Source organism: Nelumbo nucifera, chromosome 6 (genome assembly GCF_055504915.1).
Source record: "Nelumbo nucifera cultivar China Antique chromosome 6, China Antique-T2T, whole genome shotgun sequence".
NCBI lineage: Eukaryota > Viridiplantae > Streptophyta > Magnoliopsida > Proteales > Nelumbonaceae > Nelumbo > Nelumbo nucifera.
In genome coordinates, this window is record NC_142654.1 from 6,054,131 (window position 1) to 6,069,324 (window position 15,194).

A 15,194-nucleotide genomic window follows, 5' to 3' on the forward strand; every position below is an offset into this window, starting at 1 on the left:
GTTTGAAGGACAAGTTCGTATCAGGGGATAAAATGAGCTCTACAAGGTAAGAGAGTGGCGCCATGAGAGAGGCTTAAAATTGACGCACCGACCCAACTACCCACGTTTCTAGACGGGACTCGGAACACTGAAGCCAACTACCAGGTACGACGTGCAGTCGTGCAGAATCCGAACACATCCGGTTGAAAACTACTATGCAAGAAAATCTGCTGCAATCGACAGCATTTGTACAGAGATTGGCAAAATAAATATATTACATTAATGGCTCAAGACATAAGAACATAATTTCAGATCAGATTACAGATATCATAAAATCAGGATTGATCGTAGTAACTAAGCAAAATACACAGAAGGATTAAAAATATAGAAGATATGACAATCTGCTACCCATCTCCGGCAGACCCAACAATTACTTCTTGTCTATACAACTTGGCATATTTTCATTTTCGCCTGAGCTTCTCTTCTCAGAAAAACTAGAGGACCCAGCTTCATCTGAATCCACCACCGTCTACATATATACAAAAATCTTCAGTTACTCGTGCTGAACCTGCTGCAATTCATCTTTCACCTTACTATTCACAATCTGAAAAATTAGGGCAACCGAACGAACCCAGAAGCGGCGGTTTTGAAAGCAAAATATTTAATCAAAAAACCAGAAAGTGGAAAGACGGAGGACCCTATCACCAACCCCACTCACTTCACCAGTTCCGACACCCACCCAACATCCGGAGTCGGAGAGGGCGAATCGACTGGGTCCAAAGAGTTTTCTTTGCTCAGTTTCTCGTAAATCTTCGCTCGCAAATCCCTACCAGACTCCACCCTCTCCATGGCTGGCTCCTCCTCAACAGTGGAACCCCCATCCCAGGTATCAAGGTACCCCAATCCACATCGAGTCGGGGTCCGAGTGGGAGTCGATGGCAAGCTAAAGAACCCCGGGCGAAGGGTCGAGCCCCTCGGCGATACAAACCCAGAACCAACCTGCACACTCCACGACGTGGGTACAGATTTCACCTTACTAAGCTGCAACTGACGCATGGACGTGACCACATCGTTGATGGAGTTGGAACCCAAAAGCCGGCTGAGTGATGGGCTGTTCGGCGACATGGGTGGCGAGTCGGATGGCGGGGACATCGGAGGAGACATCAGGGTCGATGTAGGGGACGAAATCACCGTATTCTTCTGAAAGTAAGAATCGAGAGCCTGACGAAGCGGTGATCCGTCATAAGACTCAGGCGACACTGGCGTTCTCGGACTTTGCTGGGGTAGCACTCGTAACTGCTCCGGGGTGTGAGCGAAAAAACAGACGCGACGGCGGCAACTAGTACCATCCTTACAGGGCTGCGTACGATATCGCGCCGGATGGAGCCAACATTCAAATACTCCGTGTGCGAACTCGCACGCGTCACCCCTCTTGCAGTTACCCTTGCGGAAGTCGGGGCATGCAGTGCCGGAGTAGTGGAACTTACGTGGGTCACGGCGTCGAGCTTTCTCGCCGGGATGAGCGAAGGGACACTCTGTCCAGTCGTGAGAACGGCCGCGAGCGCAGCGGCGCACCTTGAACTCGTACATTCGAAACTCATCACAGGTGTGTACGTTGATCGGCATATCGGACTCACGGCCCGATAAGTCGGAGTCGGCATCTACATCGTTTGAAGGAAGATAACATTGCAGAGCAGCCAACGACTCCCCCAACAGGAAGGGACAGTAGTCTCCGGCCGCGATGCCATTGCTGTTGGCGTTCATGGAGATGCCGCTAACAGGGAGAGGGAATTTCATTCCGGGTGAAGTATCATCGAAGAGGGTCCAGGGAGGGACATGGACGGTCGGATTCTGTTGATTTCCTTCTCCGATCATCATCCTATCGGTCTCCTGTTTTCAGACATGAATACGTTTGAAATATGTTCGATGGAATATAAACAGATGGGGAGGGAGGGTCTTAACCGTGGTTGAGTTGATTTAACCGTGGTTAGGTTAAAACCTACGAGGTTGGCTGCCCGGACTCCCACTACGGTTAAATAATGACCCTTTGGGCCTGGCGGGTGCTTGGATCCTTTTCGTTGAGGCGGTGGAACGCGAGAAGTCGGGAGTAAAATCCCGTAATCTCCGAAATTTACTGACGATATTTAAGGAGATATCGCGCATTAGATTTTTTTTCCTTTTTATGGCGGGAAAACTCGGAAAAGGACAGTTGATGTGGGACAGTTTAGTGGGACACGTGTAAGTTATGCAGCGGATGGTATCCATGCGCATAGGGCGTACACTGGAAATCCTGAACTGAGGAGTGAGGACATGTCCCCATGAACCTCTCTGATCCAACTTTAGTAGAAAGAAAAGAAAGGCATTTACAGGACGGGCTAAGGCCGAACTACACATGGCGGTTCGGAACGCGCTAGGTGGAGCGACCTTTAGAGCGGGTAGACGTCCCTTTTTGTTCCCAGTTGCCCCTAGCGCAATTTAGATTCCTGATTACTTATAGGACTAGCATGCGCCCTGTAGTGTGACACCCACGCAGGATCATGGTTCGCATTTAATAAAGGGCCTAGAAGTCTGTACAGAAACTGTCTTCTATCTACCGACACAAAAGCGGAATTACATAAATGCCCCAGAGGCCCAATGCTGCATAGACCATTTAACCGACATTTGGAGTGAGTGAAGAGATGATATACGGTATTAAATGGCCTCACAAACTCCTAACCATATATTGGTGGGACCCTTGTTGTTTTTGGGAACCATACAAATTTTCTCTCTAAGCACATGCATGCACTGCAGGTGCTATTATAGTCCATTATGTATTGTCTACTCTTTATTTGATGCTGATTAAAGATCGATGGGTCAGATTTAAAAGGCCCCACTAGTTTACCCACAGTTACAAAATTGAAACTTATCTTTCTCCGGGACATCTGAAGGACTGTCCAAAAAATTCAGGGGCAATCTCGTCATAAAGTGGTAATGGGAAGGTGAATTGAAGGGCGACGAGGGGGACAAACCTAAACCAGTGCATTGAAACATGGGCTTTTAATACGGCCTTCAGGGTTCGGACAAAAGCAAGGCACAGAACGGGGGCCTCCGTACGGAAAAAATCGATTGAATACGAACGCGAGATGGTACGGTTTTTACACGTGTCGTATCTTCATGTGCAACATACCATCTCAATCTTTGGCGTGACACGTGTCCGTTGAAGCTTCATTATAGGTGACACGCCAGTCCTACATGACTCACACCACCTTGCGATGCGAAAGCGTGTCGCGACTATCGGTGCTTTTGTATAGAGATTTGCGTGATTTTGACGCTGCTTTTGTATTGGGTTTTCCTTTTTTCCATCTACCTTCTCTCTCTATTCTCTTTTACCTACAAGCTACACCTCCTTATCCAAAATTCTGTCTTGACCAACCAGACCGGCCGGGCAGACGGTTCATCGGAATCGGAACAAACTGAGAGTGGCTTTAGTCCTATCGGAGCAAAACTTTCTGCGCGTCCAAACAAGAAACGGGCATTGGATGACGAAAGCAACGTTAAAATGATCGTGAGGTGTCAACATAAGCGGGATTTGGGGAATCTAGCGGCATGTTGTGAAGAAAGTGAAAGGCTGAGGAAAGTTAAAGGGACGACATTGAAAAAGAATGAAAGTATGAAACATACAGGTTTACATACATATACATACATGGGAATGAGAGCAGGCTCAGCTGAACCAGGTGTGATTCCATGGTGACTCGCCTTACTGCCCTCCAAGGCTCCAACCCTATAGATATAACGCGTGGCAAAAATCAAAACATTCATTGTTTGTTGGCCTCCCTCCGAAAACCGGAAAAGTACCCATAGCGATAACTGTGCCGTAGTTTGGAAGGATGTGGGGATAAATAGATGGTGTTTTGGTTCCATTGCACCAATTCAGCACCAAATAGAATTTTTTCATTTTTGTAACTGATGTCGATTTTATTATTTTGATGTTTGGTTCAGAAAATGATGATTAAAATCGAATTAAAAGGAGAAATCATCATTTTCATGATTCCCTTTTTTAAAGCGGATTTTTTTTTTTTTTTTTTTTTTTTTGGGGGGGGGGGGGGGAAGAGAGAGGAAGGACGGTGAATGAAAACAAGTCAAAATTTTGTAAGTTTCTCTTGAAATTAAGGTTAAAAAAAGCATGAATCCTAATTAAATTTGACTTGGCCTAAGATTGAGGCATTGCCTAAACTAATCCTACAACATTGAATAAATAAGTTGTTGAGGACATGGCTGAGCTAGCGATGAGGCCCCGGCCATCTGTTACAGCTCGGCCACGTCCGCACAGTCCAACTGGGCTATGACATTGTCGTGATTCCGCTGATTACGTCAACTACATCCCACGAATAAGCCCACCTAACGGATAGGGATAGGAAGACAACTCCGTCGAGGAGTAGGACTCTACCTCCTGTAACCTCGGTAGGGAATTCTGCCCCAATTTCTCTATAAACCTATTTCGATCAGGATGCGGACCCTCTGGCTATAAAAAGGTACTCCATGCTCGAGGTAAGGGACTTTGGAATTCGAACATCCACACTACTAATTAGCCTGGACTAGCATCCTTATAACTTGGCCCGACCGTCCATCACCTCCTACTGACTTGAGCGCCGGACTACTGACCTAGGGGCAATTCCTCGGGCCTCTAACTTCTTCGATCTTGAAACGCGGCCTTGTCCTTGAAGCTCGGCCCCGCCTTTCCAACGAGGACTATCTGATTGCCCTCCTCGGATTGAGCAGCATCAGATTGGCGTCATCTGTGGGAACGACACAAAAAATCTTTTCCCGAAAATTTCATTCCTTGCCGCGCAATTAAGGAAGCGATTAAGATGTCTAAAAACCAATCTGAAAGATTAGTTGGCCATTCCCCGTCTCGGAAGAACCAAGAAGTCCCGCAACCTTCGGTCGCAATAGATCCAACACAATTCCAAGCCATGCGGGAAAAGGTTGGTAAGATGTTCGAATTCATGCAAACACTAGAGTCTGCCACGCCACCCAATCGAGTTGTCCCCCCTCACACCCCGACGCGCATGAACAACAATCCTCGGACCGAGGACCCCAAAGAGCACTGGTCAAACGTAAGGGGAGAGTGGCCCGAGTGTATGAGGCAAGACACAACCCGATGGCCCGCCACCACTACCTGTTCCCAAGGACGGGACTACCACAAACCGACATACCAGTCAGCGTGCATCCCTACCAAAGAAAGGCTCGGCAAAAGGATGTCGCCCTCCAACCCACTCGGAGGATAACTCTTCCCCTCCTGATCGGAGATGGCAGCGTGACTACGACGGCCATGGTAGACTTCATCGTGGTGTGTTGCCCCTCCTCTTACAACGTGATCCTCGGCAGGCCGACCCTCAACGCCTTGCAGGCCGTAGTCTCAACATACCACCTCGCCATGAAATTTCCAACCAAGAATGCCATAGGGGTGGTGCGCAGAGAATAGAAAACAGCATGACATTACTATCAATTATCCTATCGAGGACCACGTCCAGTGACCGAGACATTCATGGCGGAAGCGTATGACCTGCATGACGAAGTAAAGGCACAGCGTGGCCAACCCGTGGAAGACCTCGTCCAGGTCCCCCTATTTGAGGAAAATCCGGAAAGGACAGCTCAAGTTGGCTCCCTGCTAGGCGACCACCTCCGAGAGGAGCTTGTTCAACTACTGAGGAACAATATCGTTGTATTTGCTTGGTAGGTAGAGGACATGCCTGGAATCGATCCCAAAGTTATCACACATCAGTTGAACGTCAACCCCAGTTACCGACCTGAGAAGTAGAAGAAGAGAAACTTCGCCACAGAGCGGTGGAAAGTGATCGCTGATGAAGTACAGAAGTTGCTCGACGTCGGCTTCATTAGGGAAGTCAAATACCCTGATTGGCTGGCCAACATAGTGATGGTGAAGAAGGCCAATGGAAAGTGGAGAATCTGCATCGACTTTACCGTCCTAAAAAAGGCCTGTCCCAAATACAACTTTCCCCTGCCAAGGATTAACCAGCTCGTCGACGCAACAACAGGACATGAGCTTCTAAGCTTCATGGACGCCTTCTCAAGCTACAACCAGATCCGGATGGACCCGGACGACCAAGAGCGAACGGCCTTTATCACTAGCCATTGTTTGTACTGCTAAAAGGTAATGCCCTTTGGCCTCAAAAACGTCGGTGCCACCTATCATTGGCGGGTGAACGAGGTATTCAAAGAACAACTCGGCAGGAACATGGAGACGTATGTCGACGATATGCTCGTGAAGAGCAAAAAGGCCAAACACCACCTGGTCAACCTCCGCGAAGTCTTCAACACACTTAAAAAGTACAAGATGAGGTTAAACCCAACCAAGTGCGCCTTCGGGGTTGGCTCTGGCAAGTTTATGGGGTTTATGGTAACATAGAGAGGAATCGAAGCAAATCTAGAGAAGATAAAAGCCATTCTTGACAAGCCATCCCCCCGGACCCACAAAGAAGTGAAACGGCTCACCGAGAGAATAACTGCCCATGGCAGGTTTATGTCCAAGTCTACGGACCGGAGCCTCCCCTTTTTCAAAGCACTCAAACAGCCAAAGGACTTTCATTGGACAGAAATTGTGAGCACTCTCTCTAGGAACTAAAGTAGTACCTGAGCTCGCTGCCCCTCCTAACTAAGCCGAACCCAGGAGACGAGCTATTGCTCTACCTCTCGGCTGGGGATGAGGTCATCAACTCAGTATTGGTCAAAGAAGAGGACCGGGTACAGAGGCCGATCTACTACACCAGCAAGGTCCTCAGCGGCATAGAGACCCAGTACTCCAATCTCGAAAAGTTGGCTCTGGCCCTCATCACCGTAGCCAGAAAACTCAAACCCTACTTCCAGGCCCACAACGTTCAAGTACTCACCAGCCAGCCCCTCAAGCAGGTGCTATAAAGACCGGAAGTGTCGGGCCGCCTAGTCCAGTGGAGCGTAGAGCTGAGTGAATTCGACATCGAGTACGCACCCCGACTACATCCTTAGGGAAATACATGAGGGCATTTGCAGAGATCGCCCCGACGCGCGCACACTAGCCCATAAGGCGCTGCCGCTTCGGTATCCCGCGCGCACTCATCACAAATAATGGAACACAATTCACTGACAAGAAGTTCGAGGTCCTCTGTGCCGACCTAAGGATCGATCATCGGACTACTGCAATACACCGACCTCAGAGCAACGGGAAGACCGAGGTAACCAACCGCATCCTACTACACGGCCTGAAAACGCACCTACATCAAGCCAAGGAAAGGTGGGTTGAGGAGCTGCCAAGCATTCTCCGGGCTTAGAGGACGACCCCGCGAACTGACACTGGAGAGAGTCTAACTGACGAGGCCGAGGCCATGATCCCCGTGGAGATAGGTTCCCCAACCCTTCGGATCGAGCTCCTTGACGAGGGACAGAAGCTCGGGACTGAGCACATGCGAAGATGGTTGAACAACAACAGAAGGTGGCACGACATTAGGATTCTAAGGTAAGAAGACGCGAATTCATTACAAGCGACTTCATTCTGCGCAAAGTCATTGTACTCACACCAAGAGAAGGAAAGCTCGGACCGAACTGGGAAGGGTCGTATAGGGTTTCTAGAGTCCTTGGACCAGGTACTTGTAGACTTGAAGACCGCAAAGGTCGACCAATACCGAGGGGTTATAACTCGGGAAACCTCAGGATGTACTACCATTAGACCCACATGCAATGAAAGTCTCCTTTTAAGCTACTTCTTCGACCCAGAGAAGCGCCCACGACCACCGCGCACACTACACACGCACATGTTAAGTCGCGCTATCAACTGAGCTGACTCCACTGATCCCCAAACGGCTGAGTTCATTACGCCCAGCTTAGCAACACATTGTCAAGCAAGCTACCCAACTCAGCTAAGGCTAAACGTGGAGGAAGAACGCCCTTGCCCACCAAGGCCTAAGGGTGGTCGAGGAACTCTGCACTACCGCCGACTTAACGACTGAGCTAGCTGGGAAATGACTAGCCCTAGAAGGGCCCCAGAGGCTCCCGAGACCAGAAATTGAGCATCCCATGGCTGAAAGCTCGGGAACCGAAAGAGCTCGGACAACAACACCTCGGTCAGCACAAGGCTGGGGACGCCAAGGCATAGCCTGGCCGGCTACACCACGGCCAATGACACCTCGGTTAGTACAGGATTAGGAACGCCAAGGCATAGCTCGGCCGGCTACACCTCAGCCAACGGTAACCTCGATCAGCACAAGGCTGGGGACGCCAAGGCATAGCCCAGTCGGCTACACCTTGGCCAACGACACCTTGGTCAGTAAAGGATTGGGGACACCCAAGCCTAGCCCGACCGACTACACCTCGGCCAACGGTAACCTCGGTTAGCGCAAGACGGGGGACACCGAGGCTTAGTTCGGCCGGCCATGCCTCGGCCAACCATACCTCGGTCAGCACAAGACTAGGGATGCCGAGGCATAGCCCGGCTGGCTATGCCTCGGCCAACCATACTCTAGTCGACTATACCTCAACTAACGGACTAGAATCGCGAAGTGCAAAGTGGCTGCCCAAGGCACAACCGACCCCAGCCCACGCAATGGTGCAGTTGGCCACACTTCAACCAACAGAATCACGCAAGAGGCATAGCCTAGCCCGTCACACAACAGCCCGACCAGATGGGCCTCGGTTGGAAAAAGAGGCACAAGTATAGCAACACGTGATCTGATAAAGAAACATTAACATTTATCCAAATTGTTCATTACATCGTTTAGAGGCTCGACACACCGAGCCCAAAAAAAAAACAAACACAGCTAATAATGAACATAGGAGGCCGCCGATCAGTCCTCGGTGGTAGAATGAACAGCACCAAGAACAGCTTCGGCCTCATCTTCAGCTCCCTCGGTGAACCCTTGTGAAGAATTTGGATCAAAGGCATCCCAGCCTTGTGACCCAACGGCCAACTCCGGGTGACGGCAAAGTATCCTTCGTCGAAAAAGATTGAACCCAACTGCAAAGGAAGCCTCAGCATACTCGTCCATATGCAACAACATCTCCTCTGATGCCTTGTACTCATTGATGGCTTCCTCAGCGGCCTCCTGCCTCAACCTTAAGCTCGGCGATCTCCTGCTTCAGCTCCTGGATAAAACTAGCCTACTAAGCCAGATGTGCTTAGCTCTGCCCCTCCCTCTCCAGCGCAGTTGACTGCACCCCAGCAGCCTGGAGCTCGGCCAACTAGGCCTTCTATCGTAGATACTCGGAGTGTTCCCACTCGTACGATGATCGAACGTCTTGGAGGCAATCAATCAGCGCGACCGCCGCACAAGCATTCTACAGACAAATATAATAAGTATACCGAAAAGGAGAGCAAAACACAAGGAACAAGAAGAAGAGGGTTTACCTGGGCAACAGACCGAAGCAGCGCACACTCCAAGGCTCAACTACCGACCTCGACCAATACCAGAGCTATGGACATGGTCATGATTCCCCGCAATAACAGCTTGGGAACCCCGGGCGTCTCCAGATTTTCGTCTACGTGAACCGACCACCTCGTCACGTGTAGACCTGAGCTGCTTCCTGCCTCAGTTACTGACCTACCAGCAGGACGACAGACCCCTTCGGGGTTAACCATGACAATGTCATCCTCCACGACTTATCATTGCCGAACTCTTCTTCGCCAACGAGCCGCCCTGTCTTCGGAACATGGCCGCTCTTTTGCCTCGGGATGAGCCTCCAATTGCACACTGGCTCGTTCCTGCCTTTGTCGGACCGCCCTCATCCGACGAACAATTTCTTCCTTGCTGGTCATGCTCACACCTGCAATGTAGGATACCCAAAATAAGTACAAAGCAGACAAGGTAAATTCAACTTGGAAAATAAAAGTAAAAGGAAACAAACCGGACCACCCTTTTCATCAGCCCGACGAGCATCAACATCTCCGAGCATGTGTACGCGATAATGTCGATTTCGTAGATCATGCTCAGGGCCGACCTCTCCCCCCAAGTAAGCGCCGACCATTGGGGCTATGGAAGAGACACCCTCGGCCCCCGCAGCTCGACAAGAAAAGGGAGAGCCCCGGGGATTCGCACAAAGAAGAATGACTCCTTCCAATGCTTCATAGAAGAAGGGGCTCCGACCAACAACCGAATGTTCCATCGGGTGGAGAAGTAATAGTACCCCGGCTGGTGGTGTTTCAGTTGGAGCATAAAGCTCACCATCCCCAGGGTTAGTTCGATATCGCGGACGGCATAATAGGACATAAGGCCGAGCAAAAATCTAAAGGAGTTTGGCATCAGCTGCACCAGCAACACCTTGTACTAGTTTAGCACCACGGTGAACCCCTCGCTCAACGGGAACCTCAGCCCATCCTCCAAGCTGTTCTCATAAACACACAACTCACTGGGCTGAGCATCAGTGGCCATCTCCCTGGGCAGCGGACACCTCATTTAGTATTCCGCAGGAATGACATACATAGCTCGGATTCGAGCCATATCCCCGGACATGAAGACGTCGGGCGTGGTATCGAACCGACGACCTGCCCGAAGAGGAAGATCCGTCTGCATCCCAGAGGACCAACGAGATGAAGAGGACATACCGGGCAATTTGCGGAGCTAAAGAATGAAAGCTACTGAGCTATCTACCGAACTATCTGTCGAGCTGTCTACCGAGCTATCTACCGAACTATGTGACCAACAAATCTATCGAGCAATGGATGTCAAACACTCTTGCAAGCGATACTGAGGATGAAGCACCCTTGACAATGCCTTGGAAGATGAAGCACCCCTGACAACGACTTGGAAGGCCAACCGATGCGACCAATAACATACGACAGGAAGCCTCGGAAATCGAAGCGGCACCCATGGAAGGCAGCGGTTGCGCCCATTAATTGTGTCGGTTCAACTACTGTACCGGTCCAACCTTCAACGCGGAGACCCGTCGTACCGGTCCAACATTCGACACAAATCCTCGGCTAGGCCACTCAAATCCTTGGACTAGGCAACTTACGGCCACAAGGCCGTGCAGTAGTCAGGCCGAGCACTCCCCCTCCCCGACAATAGAACTGGGAGAGTGGTTCGGGAACCGAAATTTTGGTTCTTATTTAAGTTCTGCAACTGACGATCGGAGGACTCCTCGACAACGACCAAAACGGCGTAGACGATACGCATGCTCAGAAGTTCCTCAGCCGGGCAACGTACCTAGGAAACCTCGTCCCTAAGCTTCAGAACTGGGGGAGTGGTGTTGGGGACATGGCTGAGCTGGCCATGAGGCCCCTGGCCATCTGTCAAGCTCGGCCACGTCGTGACAATCTGACCGGGCTCCGGCATCGCTGTGATCCCACCGACCACGTCAGCTACGCCCCACGGATAAGCTCGCCTAACGGATAGGGATGGGAAGAAAACTTCGCCAAGGAGTTACCTCGGCGGGGAACTCTATCCTAATTTCCCTAGAAACCTACTCCGATCAGGATGCAGACCCTCTGGCTATAAAAAAGGTACTCAATGCTCGAGGTAAGGTACTTTGGACTTCGAACACCCACATTGCTAATTAGCCCGGACCAGCATCCCTATAACTCGGCTCGGCCATCCACCATCTCCTACTGACTTGAGCGTTGGAGTACTTACCTGGAGGAATTGCTCGAGCCTCTGACTTCTTCCTAATGCAGCCTCGTCCTTGAAGCTCAGCCCTGACTTACCAGCGAGGATTATCTTATTGCCCTCCTCGATTCGTGCACTACTTCTAATTGAACAGCATCATAAGTCATTCCAATTTTAAATTCAACATGAAAAATCCAATTCTAACAAATTGGATTGACATGTGAAAAAGGAAAGGTGGATTATTTCAAAGTTTGAATTAGGGTTTTAAAAAATCAATTTGGGCAAAATTGAAATCAATAAGTATTAACATAACTCCGCCTCAACCAATAATGTTTTCTCTAAAAAGTGTTGGAAGGGAGAAAGTATTAACCCAGCTTCGTTGTGGATATAGGGGATGAGCTAATAGGCTACCACTATTTATGGGTATAGGCACGGAAAAAGTTTGGGAGGGTCAAGGATCTCCCACCCAATAACTTAGCTACGTCCATTCATATGGCATCTAACACGGATAGAAGAGATCATTACTAATAATTATATCAAATAAATTTATAACCGTGCTTAAAAAATCAGCTAACATAACACTAATAACACCAAATAAATAATTTTTCTAAGTAAATTTTGAGAAATCTCATCGGAGGAATCAACATCGGTCGCAAATGTTTCTATTCTCTGGTTAAACCATTAACAATAAAACACTATATTTCTCTCAACAATTAGGCATTTTTTCAGACTTCATTTGTTTTTTGGTAAGTTATTTATTTAGATAAATATAGTTTATCTAGATAAATTTTAGAAAATATTTATTTGGGTAAATGTATTTATTCATATTCTTTTATTTCTCATGTAAATAAGGTAATGACTATTTTAGCCATAAAAATCCATTATTAAAAAGGACATTTTTGTTTCATTCAAGTATTGGCAACTTTTCCCCTTGGTGGGAAAATTATTTACCCACCTAGGAAATGGGTATCACTTATTTGGGTAAGTGACACAGGAAAATAAACTTTCCCTGGTGGTCTCGCATAAATATGAAAAAAGAACATGAGATTCTTGTTCAATGGGAACCAAAATCCTAATGACCAACTTTCCCCTTTCTCAAAATCCAAAAAAAGAACACCCCCTTAATATTAATTTATATGGCATCAAATGGTATCTAAGCTTATAAAAGTAGTAATAAAAACGTTTTATCCCAGCTTTCAAAGTGACATCCGCAAGTGATGGACACTAAAACTAAACAAACAGTCCTCAAGTTTAGCAACGGATTGTTAATGCACGAGAATAGTTTTTCAATTTTTTTTTTTTCATATTGAATCAGCAATAAACCAATCCGGCTGGGTTAAGTGGGGAGGAAAAAAGGCTCGTCCTGGTTCATGCGGTTTGTTTGTTGGAACATGGATCGATTCAAATTCTAGTATTTTATGAATAGTGAGCATGGTTTTTAAAATTGGACCGGACCGGATGGTCAAACCGGAAAAATTGGGAACTGGTTAGGTGATCGGTTTTGGGTTTCCCCAATCGGATTTTTTCATAAAAACCGTTGATTTTGGTCAGCAAATCACTGACCCGGGTGGTTAACCATTCAAACCGTTCGAACGGTTTTGACCGGTTTTTATTTTTATATTTTTTCTATTATTTTTTATTTTTTTTGTTAGAACAGGCCGACCGTTCGACCTGGTAACCAGATCCTGGCCGGTTCAGTCTCCAAATCGATTTAAAAAACCATGATAGCGAGACAGAAATAGGAGTCCTGTTCATTTGCTGGATGCATAAATATGTAGGCAGAGGGGGATTGTAGGGTTGTTCACAAATAAATCCAAATCAACCAACCCGGCCCGAACCAACCCGAGTTAGCCGGTTTTTATTCACTATCGGTCGGTTTTGGGTTGCAAGATGAACAAACTGATAATTCGGTTCGGTTTCGGTTTTCATAAACTGAACCAAACCGAACCGAGTTATGTGAAAAAATATATATTCTGAAAAAATATCTGTTAAATATAGATATTTTAGTTTTAAATAATAAATATATATCTGAAAAAATATATATTCTAAAATATATCGGATATATATTTTCGAAATATATATTTTCAGAAATTAGAAAATATATATTTTGGCATATTTGTATATATGTTTTGGTTTTAAATATATATTTCCAGAAAATATATTTTAAAATATTATATAGAATATTAGCACTCTGATTTCATGTACATTGTACAAATTTGAAATTGGTTGAAACCCAAACTGATCAAAACCGACTCAAACCGACCAAATCGATTTTATTTAATAGAGAATCAGTTTTGATTTGGTCTATAATAACCAACCAGATCGAATCGATTGAAAAAAAAAAAAAAACTATTAAATCAACCAACCTGACCCGTGAAGAGTCCTGATTGTATAGTTCACCTCAAGCAGTGAAAACTGAAAAGTAGTCTCCAGGTCTCACGAAGCTCCCGTGACGTGTTATTTAGAAAGCAAAGCAGTACACTACTTGCCAAAAACGAAGAAGAGAAATGATACCTACGTTAATATCCCACCGTGTTTGTAGGTCAAACAATACACCTCAGTTACTGTGAACCCTAAACAAGGATATCTGCTGCTTATGTCTCTTTTCTCAGTTCTCGTAAAGAAAGAAAAAAGACTAACAAATATGCAACTCACGTCTTGTTTGGGGAACCCATGAAAAGAAAACGCTAGAAGACAACGTAGGACGTCTTTTCATGAAGCCACGCATAATTAGGAGATGAGAAAATGCAACTCTTAAAAGCTTCGCCCAACAGACACGGTTGGAGTGTCATGAAAAGATACATCCCGTACAAGATAAAGTCGGATATGTCTTTTCTTGTCACCACTCACCAGTCCAGTCACGGATGGAGCCATGGAGGTGTGCTCCCTTTCGGCATTGCCTCCATTTCTCTTGGATTGTCATTGCTTTTTACCCAACTTTATTTACTTATTAAGGCCCCCTAGTTAAAAGAGGTCAAATTAAATCAACTCGGGATTATTACTATGACAAACAAACAAATCACCTCGACACTACTATGTTTCACAATTTGGGCTTTATTTGTTTGCAGCGCAATTCCCTTTGCACTGATCCAAAAGCATGGGAATGCGTGTTGAGTCCCACTATTGGTTTATATGCAAGGTAGATGAAGTAAATTAAAATTTGAAGCAAAATTAAATAATACTCACAGTAAAAGTGAACCAAAATTTACAATTTTCTCATTTATTCTTCTATTCACTTGTACTAGTGCAAATAAGAATGCACCACAAAACAAATATAGCCTAAAGGAAAGTTCATACAAAGTGAAAAAAAAAATTATTGGAATTTCATTGCTTTAAAAAAACAATAAGATGCGTTTGAAAACAATGCAAATGGGGTATAAATTTGCACTCTGATTCATTTTTGCTTGTTTTTGACAATATTACATTTATGTATTGATAAATACATTTTTCAATTCATATTTACATTGATAATAAAATGTAAAATTACATCAATAAAAAAGAAGTAAATTTGCATTCAAGTGAGCTTTTGATAAAGAAAAAAGGCATATGCTTTATTAGAAATCGTATTTGCATCCATTACAGCTAAAAGTCTGTTTGGTAAGAAGATAAATTTGCTAATGCAAAACTAACCAAACTTTACAATTT

The 15,194-nt window shown here is 46.4% G+C and overlaps 1 pseudogene across 1 annotated transcript; it reads right to left on the reverse strand.

Moving 5' to 3' along the window:
- Positions 1 to 236: 236 nt before the first annotated feature.
- LOC104604455 (zinc finger CCCH domain-containing protein 20 pseudogene) lies at positions 237 to 1,955 on the reverse strand (annotated as a pseudogene). The gene has a single exon (XR_016077265.1). The product of XR_016077265.1 is annotated as a zinc finger CCCH domain-containing protein 20 pseudogene (transcript).
- Between the last annotated feature and the right edge of the window lie 13,239 nt (positions 1,956 to 15,194).